The 19,822-nt window shown below is 37.5% G+C and overlaps 1 protein-coding gene across 1 annotated transcript in view; it reads left to right on the plus strand.

Annotated features, from left to right (window-relative positions):
* Positions 1-208: 208 nt before the first annotated feature.
* The window catches only part of Ent2 (Equilibrative nucleoside transporter 2), a 911,561-nt gene continuing 891,947 nt past the window's right edge, over positions 209-19,822 (plus strand). Inside the window, exon 1 of the mRNA XM_067124916.1 lies at positions 209-515. The gene's annotated coding sequence lies outside the window, so the exon portion shown is untranslated. The remainder of the gene's footprint in view (positions 516-19,822) is intronic.

The following is a 19,822-nucleotide window of genomic DNA, read 5'->3' on the forward strand; positions in this document are numbered from 1 at the left end:
GAGTCATTTTAGGCCTAAGTACGTTTATGTGCAAAATGTGCGCCGTGTTTAGTACCAGTCCCTTGGGAATGTTACGTAAAACATAAACTAATGATGGTAAACACCATAAACATAACTTACGTTGTTTTGGATGCTACAAGCACTTGATTCCATGGTCGTTGCGGCCGAAACGACCAGGGAATCAAGTGTTTTTTGAGTGGATTGAAACAGGTTTAGACGCTATTTTATCGGCCCATTAAAGGGTGAAAAGTTCTCACTAGACTTGCCTGTAGAATGCTAATCATCTCTCAGTTTTGAAATACCACTTTTAAAGTTCCACGTTGTTTTTCAGGAATCAGGAATGATTCTTGACGTGGAGTCGTGGATAAATATCGTCTTGTATGAAGCGTGCTCTTGCGCAGTAACTGTGACAGACTAACGCCGGTTTAGTGTTTAAAAAGCGGGACGTTTATTTTTGTGGCTTGAAAACTGTTATGTAAAACGAGTGAACACCATTGAGATGAACGGCAGACTTGGTAAGTGGTTAGATTTTATTCATAACTGCTAGACTGAACGTTCTAGAAAGTTGTCATTGTCTTTTTTTTTGTCATTTTTTTTAGAATGTAGAAAATAGTCAAATGAAAGTCTGAATTTTCTGAAAGTAGTGACTATTCTCATATTTTTACTTTATTTTTGCATTCACTCCCTCGCTGGATTTATGTTGTTATTAACTGTTGTTTTTCTTAAGGGTTATATTTACCTCAAGAATATTCCTAAGATTATCAGTTGGAACATTGCACTTAGGCCTAATGACAATTGTCCACTTTCGTAGAATTAGCCTAAAAAAGATACTGGTCAGCATGGTGCAAGCAGAAATGATTCATTGTTTTACCAGAAAGTAAATGAGATGGTTAATTATGCTCCTATCATATTTTTCAAATACTATTGTCGGTGGTTAATTATGCCTCTAATATATTTTTCAAATACTATTGTCGGTTGGAATGTATGGGATAGAAGCGTATGTAGGGTAGGCTTCTCTTTTAGGCTAACTTTAGCAGCAAGTTGCAAAATATATTTCCGGAAATGTACAATCTCATGACGGCCTGTTCTTGTGTCGGCATAAAGGGTTGTTAATCCCTAACAAACGAGTTTAAACCCCGATATCAGTTACACAAATTATGCATCTCTTGCTCTCACTGTCCGGTACTTCTCAATAAAAGTCTGGCAAATGTTGGCAAGTGCAGGTCCCATGTTATCGTATATTCATTGATGGAAAGACTTTTTATGCCAGTACTTTGGTACTTTAATTTCTAGTCAGGTTTCCTGTATAAAAGTCCCCCTCCCCCAAAGTCTAAAGCCTAAAATCGTAGTAAGGACAGATACAGGGATGTAGCCTAGCCTAACCTAAGGCTCTGGGTCCTTACCTGACTTAATGAGGTCTTTTTCCCTGGAAAACCGACCCCTTTCTCTTTAATCTCACCTCACCACAATCCTTACTAGACCTAGAGAACCAGAAGTCATAGAAAGGGAAGTGCAGAAATTTGTTTCAACCCAACCTTGCACACTGGGTCCAAATTCACAGGTGGGATTCCCCCTGTCTCCCCCTTAGCATTGTATAGTGCATATTCCTTTGTTTGAGGATGCTAGCTGAATAATTGGAGACATTCCTCTTGATCCATTCCAATCCTAGTAGTAGCCTTTTTTCAGCCAAGGTTTGTTTTGTTAAGGGGAAGCCTTTATCAGTGGAAGGGACTGCTTTACATCTAGATGGATAATGAAATTTTTTCACGTCTTTAATAAAAAATCTGTCTCTTCAGGTGCCCATAAACACTTTGTACAAACATGGCAGCCATTGTTATATTGAAGAAACTGTTGTGGAAACTGGGAAGTCAGAAAACATATGGATGCTTGAGCATTAAGTACATACTGCATTTAGTTTAATTGTTTGAAAATGATAAATATGTAACAGGAAAAAACTTTAGAACTATAGAATAAATCCTGCACTATAAGTACATAGTACCTCCCAGTTTTGGTCAGTGCTCAAGAACTTGTAGAAAGAACACTTTCACAACAGTACCATTTGACTTGAAGAATGTTGATATCAGTAAATCTACTCAGCTTAGCATCCCCTTGCCCCCAATATTTGCTGTTTGGTCTTATTTAAATTTGGTGTGTAAGCAGCTAAGCATAAAGAACCCTAAGCATCCAATTCATAGACCTATGTCAAGAAAACCATTATGGACAAGTTTCAATAAAGGTTATTTTCAACTGAGTACAATAATGTGAATTATAGTTTTTCACAAGTTTTCACAAATTTTACATTCATTTCAGTTGGAAGATGTTAGCCAACTACTTTCATCCCTCTTAGTTCTAGCATTAATGTGAGACCCCAGTGAGAAAAGGAATTTTGTTTGAGGTACTGTACTATGAAAAATAGTGAAATACAGCTATGCAGCCTAGCTTGATCTACCCAAGATTGCTGGGTCCTACCTGTCTGGTACACTTGGGCCTCCTTAAACCCCTTAACCTAACCTAGGGCATTGTAAATTTGATGCCCTGCTTCCAACCCACCGCAGATATGTTGGTTCCATCCCTTTGATGTATATGTACATACATACATACATGTGTGTTTGTTTGTTTGTGCACGCTCGCTCACAAGCCCGTTAATTTGATGACTCTTGTGATAATCATTTTGAAGTACTGTAACTTACTTTAATTGATATTTTTTATAATGTAATATTTTTACTTATTTTGTTTGGGCTGGGGGACTGCTAAGGAATATCAAGTAAAAGGTAATACCTGCCACACTGTATTGCAAAACTCCCGTTTTCACGTTTTCAGATGTTCAAAATATTTTTAAAAAAGGAATGTGACAGATTGCTTAGGCGAATTTCCTTAGTTTCCAAGTTTTACTCATAGGTAGTGACAAACTTCTGTATCTAAAGTGTAACAACAGCGAACCGAAAGATATGAATATCGGGATGTAACTTTTTTTGTTTCTAAATTTTGGCCAAAATCAGGTTTGTATAGGCGTGTTGATTTCCTTGAAAATAATCAAAATGACAGTAATTTGATGCTGTCTGTTATTATGAACCCAATACTTGTGGGTCTGTCTGTTTTATCATTTCTTTACATCGATTATTCCTTGCCATCCTTTACAATTATACAAATCTCCTCTCTTCATCAGCTGGGCAACTCTAGCTCTTAGCTACATATCACAGGCAAGCAAAAGGATGCCTAACGTTAGGAGAATTATTATTATTATTAAAATAGTTTAACCAGCAGACCACCAGCTCTCATAGTGTTGGCCAACGTTAGGAGAAGCATTTCGTTGCATGCAATGGTATGAAGTTGACAAGAGCGTTTAAAAGCGTCTCAAGTAGGCCTATGGAAATTAAAATTCCAGAAACTTTTTGTAAAAGACGAATTTAAATTCTCAAAATAATGAGATGTTCTTAGGAGAATGAAAGCCAGCTCACGTTGACTGGCATAATCGTTTATTTGTTAGCCCTTGCTCGCTCCCCCTCTTTTGTCAACACTTGACTTTAATTAATCGCATTGGTTATCTTTTGGGGGTGAAGGTTACTAGCGTGTGCAGTGCAATTACACGATGCCCGTTTCGTGCGACTCTTTCTGGTAATTAAAGGTTAAGACCTCAGACATCACACGGCAAAGGCAAATTGAGGTTTCATCTGCGGAATTTCTCATTTTCCCTCCCAACATCACTAGCCGTTTTTACGGCTTCCTAATCTTGTTCTGGGTACCAAGAGAGGCTCTCTCTCTCTCTCAAAATATTTTGGGTTTCAGTGAGGTACCTTGAAATATTGATTGTACAGTCTTGCACGCAGCAATCCAGCAATTGTTAGAGTAGGCTATTAGAGTTGATGGGATAAAGAATTGACAGCGGGCTTCACCTAAATGCGGAATGGAACAAAATGGAAAGGAATTGAATGAAATAGAGATGAAATGGAGTGAAATGAATGTTTCCCAGAAACGATGACAGTTCCTTTCCCGCAAAACAGGCAATATATTATGTGATATTGTCTTTAATATACCTCTACATTTAACTTTTGATTGTTTCTGCCAGTTAGGAGCCCTTGTTTAGGTTAGGTTTGGTTGAGATGTAGAGGGAAGCTTGACGGAAGTCCAGGACCTCTGAAGGCTCCTGTTTGGTAGCACGTAATTTCCTGTAGTAGGTTAGGTTAGTTTGAGTGGTAATCATGTAACCACCAGCTCCACATATCAGACTAGCACCGAATATTTCATTTTGTATTATTCCAGTTTATTTCACATTAAAAAGTATAGACATAGGTCCTTCAAATGTACGTACAGTGCTCATTATACGCAATGATTTCTCCATTTTCACTCCTAAATTTGGCATTTTTGTGTGGTGTAGAGATTATTTTCTTATGAAAACATAAAAATGAGTTAATTTCACATCTAAAAGGCCTAGATTTCTGTATAATTACAATATCTCCCACACTGCTCCTTTTTGTATATGAGAAGACCCCTGCAAGTGTATTTGTTCTGGGGTTAGCACTTATTCCCAGCGCAGATAATTTAAGTTCAAAGGTTCGAGGAGTTATAGAGTGACCTACTTGGTTAGGTTGCCGTTTTTCAGTCTAATGTATGTACATTTTTAATCACCAGTTCTATGGCAAGCCCATAATACTGCCCTAAAAATGGAAAACTGCAGTATCTGCAAAATTTTCGAAATTGAGATATGCCACCTATTGGCCTCGTGAAACACTAATACACAAGTTACTGCAGTTTCAGAATGATTCTTCTTCAATGCTTTCCACGAGTATTTAGGGGGTCCCATTTGCAGTATCTACAGAATCAGTAGTAAGGCAAGGGAGTTATATACCATCTTTCTCAGTTTTGTATTTTTGCAGATACTGCAGTCTTCCATTTTAGGGCAGAATAGTGTAATGTTTTTTCACATCTTACACATATAAGGTTAGAATGTATTCGTAAGATATAAGAAAAAATCTCCAATATGCACCTGTTGAGAGCTTTTCATTTTGTCACAAAGGAGATGAAAGCTAGAAAAAAAAAGGAATGAGAAATGCAGTAAAGGCGTAAGTAATTTGGCAATCCATTTTACTTGTGGCTTACACTTATCGAATGAGACTAGTCCAGGTACGATTTTTTTTATTTTTATTTTTAAAGAAGCAGTAGAATTTTAACTTGGAAGCGAAATCATGGAACCATAGCAATCAGACTTTCAAGGGGAGTTTTAGTATCTTTACGTTATTAAGTTTGGCAGGGGAAAACACTTAGAAAATGGGAGGGTTTATTGGAAATCTTTCCAGCAAAAGTTCTTGACAGTCTCTTCTCCGTAGGGGGTTAGTGCCGTCAATGCACCTCGTGCGGTGCACTGTGGGCATTACATCAGGTTCTTAGCTGCAACCCCTTTCGTGTCTTTTACCGCACCTCCTTTCATATTCTCTTTCTTCCATCTTACTTTCCACCTTCTCCTAACAATTGATCCATAGTGCAACTGCTTTGAGGTTTTCCTCCTGTTACACCTCTCAAACTTTTTACTGACAATTTCCGTTTCAGCACTGAATGACCTCATAGCTCCCAGTGCTTGGCCTTTGGCCTAAATTCTATATTTGATTCAGTTCGACAGTCCCTTCAGGACACTCAAACATCAATTACTTACTTTTTTAGTAAGTGGCCCGTCTTAATTAATGTTTGTTATGTGTGTGCGCGTGTATATAAACAGCTGACATGTACCACCCTAGTCCTAGGGGCGTGTTGGCTGGTATGATTATTGGAGAAAAAATACATCACAATACGATTGCTGTATAATTAGCAGGAGTTGACCTTTGATTATCGTAGTCGCTGGCTTGGGAATAAACGCACGTAGACTAATTGCATGGTGACAAAAAGAGTAAGCAAAACAGATTGACCTACTGATATATTAATTAATTAGGAATGCGTTGCAATAGTATTTACTGGGTCGCAGTTGCTTGGACGGGTACGAAGGGATATAAGAATGTAGTCTATAAGCACGCCCAGGAAATGTATATCAGCCTATTCTTCGCCTACACCTTTTCTCCTGAGAGGGGTAGGCATTATGGGGATGAGGTTGCTAGCCCAGTACCTTTCTCCTCCCTGATTGTGGCCTGCTGAAGTTGACTGACTATTAGATAATGTTTCGATGCTTATGGAAAAAGAGAATCGGTAGGTTTTAATGGGACTTTGTACAAGTCTTTGTATGTTCAGTCAGAAATCGAACCTCGGGACCTCTTGTGAGTCGTATGTTTTGTATATATATATATATATATATATATATATATATATATATATATATATAGATAGATAGATAGATAGATAGATAGATAGATATTTCTCATAACCTCATGGAGAACATCACGTGACATCGTCAGCCGGACTCCTGTGAACAACAGTAAAGCCGGATGACCTAGACCTAGTGCGTAAAGTATGGGTGGCAGTCAAGCCTTCGTAAGCAAATAAATACAAACACCCTTCAGTGAACTCAAAGAGAAGAAGAGATTCGAAAGTACAATGATGATTCGAGTTTTGCAGCGTCATCTTCTCCTCCGGGAAGAATAATGAGCAACGCTGCTTGAAGCGGGAAAAGGTGTGTGTGGAGGAATGCGCTTCGGCACTTTTGTGCCGGTTAAAGGGGTTGTGGGCAGCAACTCGATTACCTGGTTCCATTCCCCCTCCCCCTTGTCCTTTCTCTGACCTCGAATGCGAGTGGACGGCGCCATTATCGAGGACTTTCGTAAACATACGCTGAAGGGGTTCTGTAATTTATGTCGTAGGTGTGTTTTGATTGAATGCCTCTTTGTAATTGGTTGTGACATCTTGGGAACTTGGGGGCTCTGTTATATTGAGTTTTTTTGTAATGGATGCAGTATATATGTATATAATATATATATATATATATATATATATATATATATATATACACCGATACTACAAAAAATAACTAAATAATGAAGCAGTCTCACCTGTTTTCGCTAAAGATCCAAGCAGGTTAGGCCTATAATCGACATGACTCAATAACTTGTAAAACTAGACCAAAAACCGGAATGTTTTTACCTACAGCAAGATCAGTAAAACATAACAAAAAGCCATTGTGGAATATACAATGTATATAATTATATATATACATATATAAATACTACATGTATGTATATAGAGAGATATTTTCAGGCGAAGCGAAAATAGAAAAAAAAAAGAGGAGGTTGGAACATCTGACGGATTGAACCTCGAGATAGCATTGTCTTATCTGGCAGACCAATGTCATTCTCCCCGACAGGAAAGAAAGGCAAGAGCTGACGTCAGGGATGCAATCTCCGTTTGTGATGAAAGCAAGTCTTGATGGACCCAAAACGTTACATGTCAACCAAATATATATATATTCTGTAATGCCTTTTTGTTTTACTGATCTTACTCCAGATAAAAAGCATTCTGGTTGTTAGCCTAATTTTACATGTTACTGCGTAGTGTAGATTATAGACCTAACCTGCTTAGATCTTTCGCGAAAACAGGCGAGACTGAGCCATTTGTTTTTTTGTATTTTTTATAGATTTTGCACGTGCAGTCTGGGTAATTAATTGAGGTAATCTCAGGACAGGTAGCAGTGCCAGTCTCCCGTAATTATAAGCTTGTCTTAAAAGTGGTTTTTCTCTCTTTTCTATCGCCACTTAGTTTCTAGACCTTGGGAATTTGCGTCTCCTAAGCAACCTTCCATTCCATATCGGGTTACATAAATCAGATCTTTTCGTATCGGATCCTCTCTTTTTCCGATGCGAATTTCACCGAGACTCTGATTAACGAGTCTTCGTTGCCTGTTTTTCTGAGTTTTCTGAAAAGAAGACTATCGTGCCGGCTTTGTCTGTCCGTCCTAAGATCTTAAAAACTACTGAGGCTAGAAAGCTGCAAATTGGTACATTGATTATCCGCCATCCAATCATCAAACATACCAAATTGCAGCCCTGTAGCCTCAGTAGTTTTTGTTTTTTACTTTATTTAAGGTTAAATTTAGCCATAATCGTGCGCCTGGCAACGATATAGTATGCCAGGCCACCACCGGGTCGTGGTTAAAGTTTCATGGACCGCGCATCAATTTTCGGTGGCATTGATTATACGCTGTACAGAAAACTCGATCCATTTTTTAACTTTTTTGTTTTTTTTTACGAAGAGGAAAAACTGGATTAGGAGGTCAGCGATATTTTATGTTATTTTTTCTTATAGCGGAAGTTTTAAAGGGATAAGGATTAACAGTTACGGAAGACCTGTTTAATCTCTATATAAAAGAAAATATTTTTCTTTCCCTTATAACTCTCTCCTCTGCGTGGAAGCATTTTTCTTGCGGCGTTAATGATAAGATAAGGGAACCAGGGGGAGCCTTTTCTGGGTAGTGCTTTCTTTTTGGGGGAAAAAGGTCGTTTCTTTGGGAGATAGGATAGATTAGTTGTAGAGGACTTTCTATCTTTTTTTAGAGAGAGAGAGAGAGAGAGAGAGGTTTGATACATAACTTTACTACAGGTTATTGGATTAATTTTCAGTCAGTGTACCACGTAGGGGGCTAGAGCCGCCACTGTACCTCATGGAATGTAATGTAGTCATTACTTAAGGTTCTAAGCGGCGTCCCTTCGGCCCCTAGCTGCAACCCCTTTCATTCCTTTTACTCTATCTCCATTCATATTATCTTTCTTTCATCTTGCTATCCACCCTCTCCTAACAGTTGATTCATAGTGCAACTGCTTTGAGGTTTTCCTCCTGTTACACCTTTCAAACCTACCTACTCTGTTTCCCTTTCCAGCGCTGGATGACCTCATAGGTCCCAGTGCTTGGCCTTTGGCCTAAAGTCTGTGTTCCTTCCTACTCAATCTGCTCGCGTTAAATTCTACCTCGTGGCGTGTACTGCGTCATTCAACCTCAAGGTAAGAGTTTGCGAAATTTAAATCTTATAGGAGACGAAAATTCAAATTGCTTGTGAGAAACGCAAAGTAGTTGAGGAATATGAAGAACTTTTAAGAAATAGATGATTTTAAGTTGCTGAGATGCAGTAAGCAGATATTTCTGAGATTATAACAGATTCCACATAAAAGCGTAATAATAAATCCGTATCTTTTATAGAATCTATATATGAACAGGTTTCAAAAAAAAGTGAAATGATTTCTTTGAAGGCAAGAGGGTATAATATTTGTAGCTTGCAAAACAAAATTGGACAACGAGGTGTTGGCCTAAAATTTGTGTTCTTTTGCTTGCGGAATCTGGAAACCGGCTTCAATAAAGCAAAGGTTCCGATACCTAAAATTTACATGAATTTTCGTTGTAGGTCAGAGGTCAGAGACAAAGGGTCAAGTTCATCTAAAAGAGTGTAGCTTTTTTTTTTTTTTTTTTTTTTTTTTTTTTGCAAACCGCAGATCCTTCAGATATTGGAAACTGATAATTTCTAGCTTCAATTTATCTTTTTTTTTTTTTAGTTTTCTCTCCGCCCTCAGATCTTAAAAACTACTGAGGCTAGAGGGCTGCAAATTGGTGTGTTGATCATCCACCCTCCAGTCATCAAACATACCAAATTGCAGTCCTCTAGCCTTAGCAGTTTTGATTTTACTTAAGGTTAAAGCTAGCCATAATCGTGCGTCTGGCATCGTAACAACATAGGCCACCACGGCCGGCTGAGAGTTTCATGGGCCGCGGCTCATTCAGCATTATACCGAGACCACAGAACGATAGTTCTATTTTCGGTGGCCTTGATTATGCGCTGTACAGATAACTCGGTTTCCTCGGCGCATTTTTTACTCGTTTTTTAATGCCAACAAATGCTAAGAATGAATGAAACATTATTAGTACTAGTTAGTACTTTTGAATGACTATTAGTCTTGTTTTCAAGACGTGAGAGAATAGAGATGGAAGTTCATGTGGTCAATTGTATGTTGGGTATTTGGAGTAAGAAGGGTCAATAAGGTGGAGATGTTTAGTACACTGAAGATGGAGATGTTGAATACAAGAGGTTCCACAGGTCAGAAAGATGGAATAGATTAATCCAAACAGGCTTTGTCGTTTAAAGAGATCAGTATAGGGCAGTGGTGCTCAAACGGGGGGCAATTACCCCCGTGGGGGTAACGAGGCACTTTCAATTTGTAATAAAAATTACCAGTCCCTTAAATTTAATTATTTGTCAAAGGAATAATGTCTAAAGGGTTTGCATTCCGGAAAGGATCTTGAAACCTTTGAGTTGAATGCGTGATAAATCTTTGAGAATGGGAAAGCATATTTGTCAGGAATTGCAAGAGTGCTTGCAGGGTGATTGACTTGCTGCTGGAAAGACTTTTTTTTTTTTTTTGTATTTTTAGTCCTGATGCTGTGGGAGTTTTCTGCACAGAAGGTTCATCCTTGATTCACTGTTAGACTGTGAACATGACAAGTGATTTTTGTTCTGATTTTTACAGGAGGAAATAATATTAACAGAAGTACTTCTGCTAATACTAACTACTAATAGCAACAAAAAACTGATTATATGTGTTCCTCTATGTTAAAATAAAGCATCCGTTTGACTTTTGAAGATCACTGAATTTTTTAGTAAGAGTTCCAGAAATGAGAGTAGAAGAAGCTGACTGAATGAAGATATTACCTTTTTTTTCTGTTACTTTTATTTGTTTTGAAAAAGAGCATGAAGTTTTCTCCCACTTTCTGCAGAAACTTTTTCCAATCTAGGATCTGTCACTCTGCAGAATTTAGACCCGATTCTCTTATTCCATTTTCTTTCTCATTCTTTTTCATTCTTCTCTTGTCTGGTAGGCGAGAGTTCTGTTAGGGCACAAGTGGCCTAGGACCTCAAGTAACTAGTACAAGTATTTTGGACAAGCAGATAATCACTGTAGTATTTGAATGTATACTATTTTTATTTGATTATACCATAAATTATTAAATTAAGTGATATTATTATTATTATTATTATTATTATTATTATTATTATTATTATTATTATTATTATTATTATTATTATTATTATTATTGTCTCTCCCTTTTTCCTCCTTTTTCTCTGATTTTGATGCAACTTGTTAGTAAGTAGTGGGGGCGGGTCATGGTTCCTCTCCCCTAATTTGTTTTTTTTCATCTTGACCCATTTTTCAAGGTCACTGGTGAACCCTAAGACGAAACTTTTAGCATTTTTTCTTTAGGTCTCAGTCTTCGTAGTTTCCTGTCTTTAGATTTTAACACTATTTATAGAAGGTGTCGTTTCATAATTTTTTATAGAAGACGTTGTTTCATTATGTTTTTATGGAGGGTGTTTCATAAGTTTTCATAGGTGTTGGTTCATACTGTTTTATAGGTGTTATATCATATTTTTTTTATAGATGTTATTTCATACTTTTTATATAGGGTGTTGTTTCATAATTTTTTATAGAATGTGTTGTTTCATACTTTTTTTATAGAGGGCGTTGTTTCAGATTTTTTTTATTGAAGGTGTTGTTTCATAATTTTTTGATAGAAGGTGTTCCATGCTTTTTTTATAGGTGTTTTTCATATTTTTTTTATAGAAGGTGTTGCGTCATACTTTTCATAGGTGTTATTTCTTATTTTTTTTATAGAAGGTGTTTTATAACTTTTTATAGGTATTGTTCCATACTTTTTTTTATAGAGGGTGTTGTTTCATAATTTTCTATAGAGGGTGTTGTTTCATACTTTTTATTGAAGGTGTTATTTCATATTTTTTTTATAGAAGGTGTTGTTTCATACTTTTTATTATAGAGGGTGTTGTTTCATAATTTTTTTAGAAGGTGTTGTTTCATCATTTTTTATAGGTGTTATTTCATACTTTTTTTTTATAGAAGGTGGTGTTTCATCCATTTTATAGGTGTTGTTTCATACTTTTTCATAGAAGATGTTGTTTTTCGACCTATTTTGACATATTTCATCAGGTTATATAGGTCAGTTGTGCCATATTTTTTTGGCAACGTAAACTCTGGAATTCGTTTTCATAAAAAACTTAACTTTTTACTGTACCTCCTTTCATATTCTCATTCTTCCATCTTACTTTCCACCCTCTCCGAACAATTGATTCATAGTGCAACTTTCTTCCTCCTGTTACACCTTTTAAACCTTTTTACTGTCAATTTCCGTCTCAGTACTGAATGACCTCATAGGTCCCAGCGCTTGGCCTTTGGCCCAAATTCTATATTCAGTTCAGTCGAACAAACGCTCTGCTTTCATAAGACAACACAGTGGAAGCGAGCAAGCAAGCAAGCGTGTCACACCTAATACGCAGAAATATTTTGTTTTTTGGGAGTGGGAAAAAAGTATGGGAAAAAACTTTCCAGGGAAAAAAATATCCGAGGGGCCAAACCAAGCGTAGATTCGGAATGGCAGTAATTGCATTTCTCTCCGGGCGACGGCGCAGGAGGCGGCAGAGGGCTGCTGCTGACGAAGGCGGCGACTTTTAACACTAAACGGCCGTTTCCTGGGGAAGGAAGGGGGAGAGAGAGAGATGAAAGCGGAATAGGGCGAAAAAAGATTTGTAGCGGAGAAAAGGTGGAGGCCTTCTAGGAGAGAGAGAGAGAGAGAAAGGATAGCGCGAGGAACAAGGGAGAGAGAGAAAGAGAAAGGATAGCGCGAGGAAAAAGGAGAGAGAGAGAGAGAGAGAGTGGAAGGATAGCGCGAGGAACAAGGGGAAGAAAGAGAGAGAGAGAGAGAGAGAGAGAGAGAGAGAGAGAGAGAGAGAGAGAGCAGGATAGCTTGAGAACAAAAGAGAAGGAAGAGAGAGAGAGAGAGAGAGAGAGAGAGAGAGAGAGAGATAGCCTGAGAAACAAGGAAGAGAGAGAGAGAGAGAGAGAGAGATAGAGAGAGGATAGCCTGAGAAACAAGGAAGAGAGAGAGAGAGAGAGAGAGAGAGAGAAAGAGAGAGAGAGATAGCCTGAGGAACAAGGAAGAGAGAGAGAGAGACAGAGAGAGAGAGACAGAGAGAGAGAGAGAGAGCGCACAAGGAACAAGGGACCTCCACCTCTCTCTCTGTTTTCTCTAAGTGCTTATCGGTAAACATTTTTTGGCGGCTGGGTGTTTGAGCAAATGGTCCTCTACGCGGAGGTTGATTTTCGGAGGAGGCGGTTTAAAAAACAAAAAAAAAAGGAAGGCTCGTATAAATATGCGTTCTTTTAAACGAACATCAAAGAAACTTGGAAATAGCATATATTTGGGTCATTACATATATATATATATATATATATATATATATATATATATATATATATATATATATATATATATATATATATATATATATATAATGTATAATGCATTCCCACATTACATATTATGCAAATTTATGAATTCATATAATTATGTATGTACATTTGTACATATTTTCATGAAAAATTCCATTAGTTTATATGTATTTATATATATATATATTGTAGATACACGAGTGTATATATAAAATTGATTTATACATTTAAAAACAAAAATTTTTCAGTATATATATATATATATATTATATACATTTATATATATATATATATATATATATATATATATATATATATATATAAAGAACCTATATCAACTCAGCAAGTATATTTGTCATACACACTCTTAACTTAATTTTATTTTATGATTATTATTATCATCGTTTTATTTAGAAATATTTATAGGCCGACGAAGTCGACGGAGGTCTATAGGTTATACTATATATACGACTGGTAGAAGAGATTGGGAAAGACTGTGCAGTGTTGCCAGTTAAAGGAAATGAGATTCCCAAATCAACTTTAGGTTTCCCTGCGCTCACGGAATAGGAATGGCTCTCGGCTTGGAATGGAAACATGAGAGAGAGAGAGAGAGAGAGAGAGAGAGAGAGAGAGAGAGAGAACTGAACATTTATTTATTTGATACCTTTCGTTTCAAGCCGGATTCCACAATACGGTTTCCAGGGTTCATTCGGAATAAATAGAATTCGTTTAAAGTTACCATCGTGTTGTTCTGTCCGCGGCCGTGGTTGTTCGGTTAATGGGTTTTCAAAGAGGCGCTATAGTTATTTCTGATGTTCGTTTATGGAATTCTGTGTATTTCATCATATTGCGAATGTGTAAGTAGGTTTAAGCCATTTTGCTATAGTATGTGTTGGTAATTACTTTCGGATAACCCAAGTCTGTGGAATACTACCGTGATTGAAGCTAGGTCTAAGCATTCGTTTATATATTATATTATATTATATTATATTATATTATATTATATTATATTATATTATATATATATATATATTTATTTATTTATTTATTTATATATAACTCTCTCCGAAGCTGGTTTTTCCGTTAAATGACTGTGCACAGGTGTCATATACTACTTTAAGGCACATTCCTCCAGTCTCCTGACTTCTTATCCTCAAGGCTTCATGAAGTCCTGAAGATAAAGACAAAAAAAGGGTGCTATGTTTTTCCATTTAATCACTTTGTCTCCGATGTTATTTATCATCCACAGATCTCCGTTCATTTTCAGCTTCTCTTCCCCCAGTTCTCATCCCAGTGTATGTTATGGGTCTAGCAACTCTTCTGGTACTCACTGGAGCCCAGCTGTCACAATCACGTACTTTATTTTTATCTTAGTTGTGGTGAGAAGGACATGCCTAATCAGTCATCTCCACCTCCCTTTCGTCATTATTTCTTTTACATTTGTAACTTCGTAACGTATATAACTCTCCTTATGGTGTCATTTCTAACGCTATCATGTTTTTTGACGCCTAACTTTCATCTTAAGGCTTTTGTTTACCAGCGATTATTTCCCGTTTTCTTTAAAGGGCAGCTGTATCGCTTCCCTGGGTGTTAGGCTAATCTGTTAGCTGTTTCTTATTTCATTTCCGATTTGGCTTCGATTACTACTTGTGTTGTGACGATAATATACAGTAGTTGTATTTCCACTGGTCATTTTATAAACAAAATTATACGCTCGTTTAGACTGAAGTCTTGACAGCAATGTTTGCGCGGGAATGTATTGGCATATGACTGTCAATATATATTGAGAAACTTAATTGAATGTTTGAATTCAATTCGTGGGGCCCAGTTTGTACCTTTTTATTCAGTCTTCCCGTGTTTCTCATCTAAGAATCGCGCTTTGAATGCATAGTACTAACAGACATGTATAGATTCCTGCTTAGAAATGTTCTTGAGACCAAGGTAAATGAATGGAGAAAGTTCAGTCGGAAATTAAACGCTAAAAACGGAAGAAGACCGGAAAGCGAAGGCAGAAGAGATACGAAGGGCTGAATTGCCAACGAATGCGGAGATAGGAGAGGAGGTGGATGGAAGACGATGGGTTATAAAGGGATGGGTGATAACGAGTGATAAAGGACATGGACTTCGATAGAAACAGGGAGAAACTTCACTCGGTCAAATCAACAAATATTTGGTTGAATGGAATCTAGGTTTCAATTAACGGAGATGAGAATTATGAGAAGTCTAGTCCTCGGCTGGAGCTCTCGTAAGAACCCAATAGAGTATAACGACCTGTAGGAGCACCGCCGTCAGTGCACCTCAGCTTGTTGCGCCCTATAGACTTTACCAAAGTATATTTGCAGCGTTCATTCAGCCCGTAGCTGCATCCACTTTTTAGCCTTTTACTTAGCCTCCGTTCCAGCTTCCTTAATGCAGCCTTGCTGTTCAACACCTCTCTGACTCTTTAGTACAACTGTGGGCGTTTCTCTCAGCTCCACGTTCAGATCTTTGGTACTAATATTTCTTCTATACTTCCTGGTTTTCTTTAGGTTTCTTAAGCTCTGAATGGCCGAAAGTGCCCCAGTGTTCGGCTTGACAGTCTAAATTTCATAAATAGAAATAATATATATAATAGTATATAATCCTCAACCGTCCCTGATACAAGCGCGGGTACTATGAGACTAGCGTTGGACGACCGTTATTTGAAATCTCCCAAATAATGTCGGAAAATACCAGTTTATTATCGGGATGAATTCCATTAATTTTTAGGTATGCTGTTTATCATGAATTTACATAATATTTTTTTTTGCACGAGGTGATTTATAACATGAATGAAACGACGTGAGCAGCGCATGCGCGTTGTGAGTGTTCGACAGCTGCGTGGATGGACAGTAACAATGATATTATTATTATTATTATTATTATTATTATTATTATTATTATTATTATTATGAAGATGAATCATATTCGTATGGAACAAGCCCACAGGGACCAGTGACTTGAAATTCAAGCTTCCAAAGAATATGGTGTTTATTTTAGTAAAAATGAATGTTGCCTCTATGATTAGTAATGAGAGTTTGTTGTGAACTGGGAATTATATTTTACCAAAGATTCGCGTTTTTTTTTTTTTTTTTTTTTGTCAGAATTCTGTAGATTATTTATCATCATTTTCTGATTTTAGTCCGAATACCGATTTTGCCCTATGCAGTCCTTCGCTTTCTCCCGTAAGGTGGGGGGTTGGTGTTAGTGCCGTCAGTGCACCTCACGCGGTGCACTGTAGGCATTACTTTAGGCTCTTATCAGCGTCCCTTCAGCCCTTAGCTGCAACACCATTCATTCATTTTACTGTACATCCGTTCGTATTCTCTTTCTTCCATCTTCCTCTCCACCGTCTCATAACAATTGTTTCGTAGTGCAGATACGAGGTTTTCCTGTTACACCTTTCAGACCTTTCTCCGTTTCAGCGCCGAATGACCTCATAGGTCCCAGTGCTTGGCCTTTGGCCAAAATCCTACACTCCACTCTCTATTCGCTTTCTTTAGAAATGGTCTGCATAAAGCCATGAATTTTCCTGTCCCGTCGGCCTCTGCATGATGAACAGCTTTTAGACGCCTGAAAAATAAGTGGACGCGAACGCAGATGAAAAAGAAATCCTTCATGACATTATTAACGCTAATAACGTGTCACGGAGATTGACCTTAATCATGCTCGGCCATTCTAATGATGTTTTCAGCGATCGCCTCCTAATTATGACGTCTGAGCCGGGGAGTTTGCAATTCATAATAAAACCAGCACAAACGCGCAGGTTGTCATCATGACCTTTTCTGAAAAGGGGAGGAAGGAAGGGGGTGGGGGTGGGGGTTTGAACTTGCGCGGGTGTCGAGTTCCCCTTTAAAGTGCTAGAATCGCAGCTGCAGATATCTTATTTATTTTTTAAAAAGAGGACTGGTCTCATGCGCAGTGCGCCATTATTCAGTGGTGCTACGTTGTATCAACGCGGGCAGGGATGTACAGAGTTTCCAAATTACATGAGGAAAAAGCCCATTTACCATTTTATTAAATAGGATAAGTCCATAAGTCCATTTTATTAAATAGGACATATTGTCGGGATATTGGGAAAGATTGCATATCACTAGTCGATAAGACATCGTGAGTTTCACCAATTCTCTGTGATACTGTACTCTGTCATAAAATGGAAGACTGCAGTTTCTGCAAAAAAAAAAAAAATGAGAAAAATGTTAGATACTCTCTTGCCTTACTACTGATTTTGCAGATACTGCAAATGGGACCCCCGAAATACTCGTGGAAAGCATTGAAGAAGAATCATTCTGAAACTGCAGTAACTTGTGTATTAGTGTTTCACGAGCCCAATAGGTGGCACATCTCAATTTCGAAAATTTTGCAGATACTGCAGTTTTCCATTTGAGGGCAGTATTGCTATCGGTTGTACTACATCCTTCAGTATTTATCATAAATAGTAATACGTTTAGTATTATCAATATATACGTCACAGGAGAATGAAAAATTCAAAGGCAACACACTGAAAAGTTACAGGGCCAAAACAGGAGATCACGCACGTCAACAGAATGGCTGACGCTGCAAATAATAGCCGCCGCTAATCTTCTGCGACCCCTTTCATTCCTTTTACTGTACCTCCGCTCACATTCTCTTTCTTCCATCTGACTTTCCACCCTCTCTAACAATTGTTTCATGGTGCAACTGCAAGGTTTTCCTCCTGTTATACCTTTCAAACATTCTTACTGTCTATTTCCCTTTCAGAGTGACGTGAGAGGTCCCAGCGCTTAGACTTTGGTCTAAATTCTATATTCTACTCTCTCTCTCTCAGCAAAATCTCAGGAAAAACGGTAATCAAGTTTGAGTTCCTTGGCCATAAGCGTTAGCCCGGGTATAGCAGTTTCCCCAGAGTTTCTTAACTCCCAACCCAGATATGGTCTTTATAACAGAGATTAATTGATGATGACCTCTTCCAGTGCGGTAAACACTCATAAAAGTCTCTTTCGAGCATTATAAAAGAAATCATTTTGAGCCTAATTTATTTTCGGTTTTGAATCACGGGTCTAATGCAGTGGTTCTCAAACTGGGGGTAATTACCCCATGGGATTAGTGAAGCCGATTCTGGGGGTAACGAGGACTTTCTAAATTTTATTTTTTTATTCATTACCAGTCTGTAATAAATGGAACAATGCTTTAATTTTAATTTTTTGTCAAAGGATATATCTAAAATCTAAATTCTTTATTTATTAAGACCTGAGTAAAAGTAAAATTAATTTCTTACATATAAAATTCATAAGAAATTAAGCATTCCAATATTTTTCTTCCCTTTATATTATAACTTCACATAACTGAAGAGGAATGGGTTAGTTAGGGGTAATGGTGATCTATCACACCACTGCCGGGGAGTAACGTTGCCCAAAAAATTGATAATCGCTGGTCTAATGTTTCAGCATAAAAGGCCATTATTGTGCCATGAGCAAGTAGCAGCGATTCTGAACGCAGAAAACGAGCGCCGTCTGCCTTACAGAAACTCATAAATGTGATTTAGAGGTCAGCAAGGCATAGCAGTTGGCTGTAACGACAAGAAATAGAAAATTCCTGGCAAGGTTGACCGGCGCTTGCGTGCTCCCTTCGGGTTGGCGGGGGGAACAGTTTTCTAAAGCTTTGCCATTGAATGTTGTCGAAATAGAATGAGTGATGACATGATTATTCCCATTTCAAGGTATGAAGAACAACTACACTTGTCTCATACAAGTGAAATTGTTAGGTTGCTCTATTTACAGCTTTCTTTAATTTTCCATTATCTCCATTTTCCTTTATTTTTTTATCTTATCAAGATATTTATGCATTTAGTTCTGTTTCCATTTTTCCATTTGCATTATCTGTAAGTCGACTTTACTGCGTGGATTGAAGGCCGCCGAACCTCTCTTTGGCTTCGAGTCTAGGAATAAATGAAAAATGAAGTTGCAAAGTCATACCTGACATTGAAGTTGAGTGAAATTTTCAGAAAAAGAAAGATTCCCACGTTCTTTTGCTCTCTGCTGAGCAGCCAAAAAAAAAAAAAAAAAAAAATTGAAACATGAGCCCGCGCAATGAATCAAGAAATGTTTTCCGCTCCAACTGGAATTTACATGAAATTTGCATATCCTAGATGCAAGACGCAGTTGCTTTGTTGCAAGTTTCAAATGCTGATGAATTAGTGTTGGGTCTTACATTTTAATTACAGTTTAAATATGGAATTCATTACAGATTTTTTGGGGGGGCTGTCTAAAATAATTGGTGTTTTCTAGATTGATGTTATTCAGAAGGGTACTGAAAGTGTCTTTTCTCTGTGTAGAATTCAGCTCTGTTTTGCTGTCAACTGATCCTGGTCATGTTGAAATATAATTGTTGGACGTTGTAACTGTTTCATGATTATATCATTTTGTGATACATTTAGTGACCTTTTCATCAGTAAAGTCATTGAAGCTCCTCTGTATATGTTACACTCTTGGTTGATTGATTCCACAGACTATGTTTACAATAACTATGGTCGTATATTTTACTAGTAATAAATAATTTTAGCAGAAAGCTTACGATCTTGATAAGACAAAAGTTCAGAACATTTTTATTTAATTCATACCATACATCAT

The sequence above is a fragment of the Macrobrachium rosenbergii genome, chromosome 22 (assembly GCF_040412425.1).
Source record: "Macrobrachium rosenbergii isolate ZJJX-2024 chromosome 22, ASM4041242v1, whole genome shotgun sequence".
Taxonomy (NCBI): domain Eukaryota; kingdom Metazoa; phylum Arthropoda; class Malacostraca; order Decapoda; family Palaemonidae; genus Macrobrachium; species Macrobrachium rosenbergii.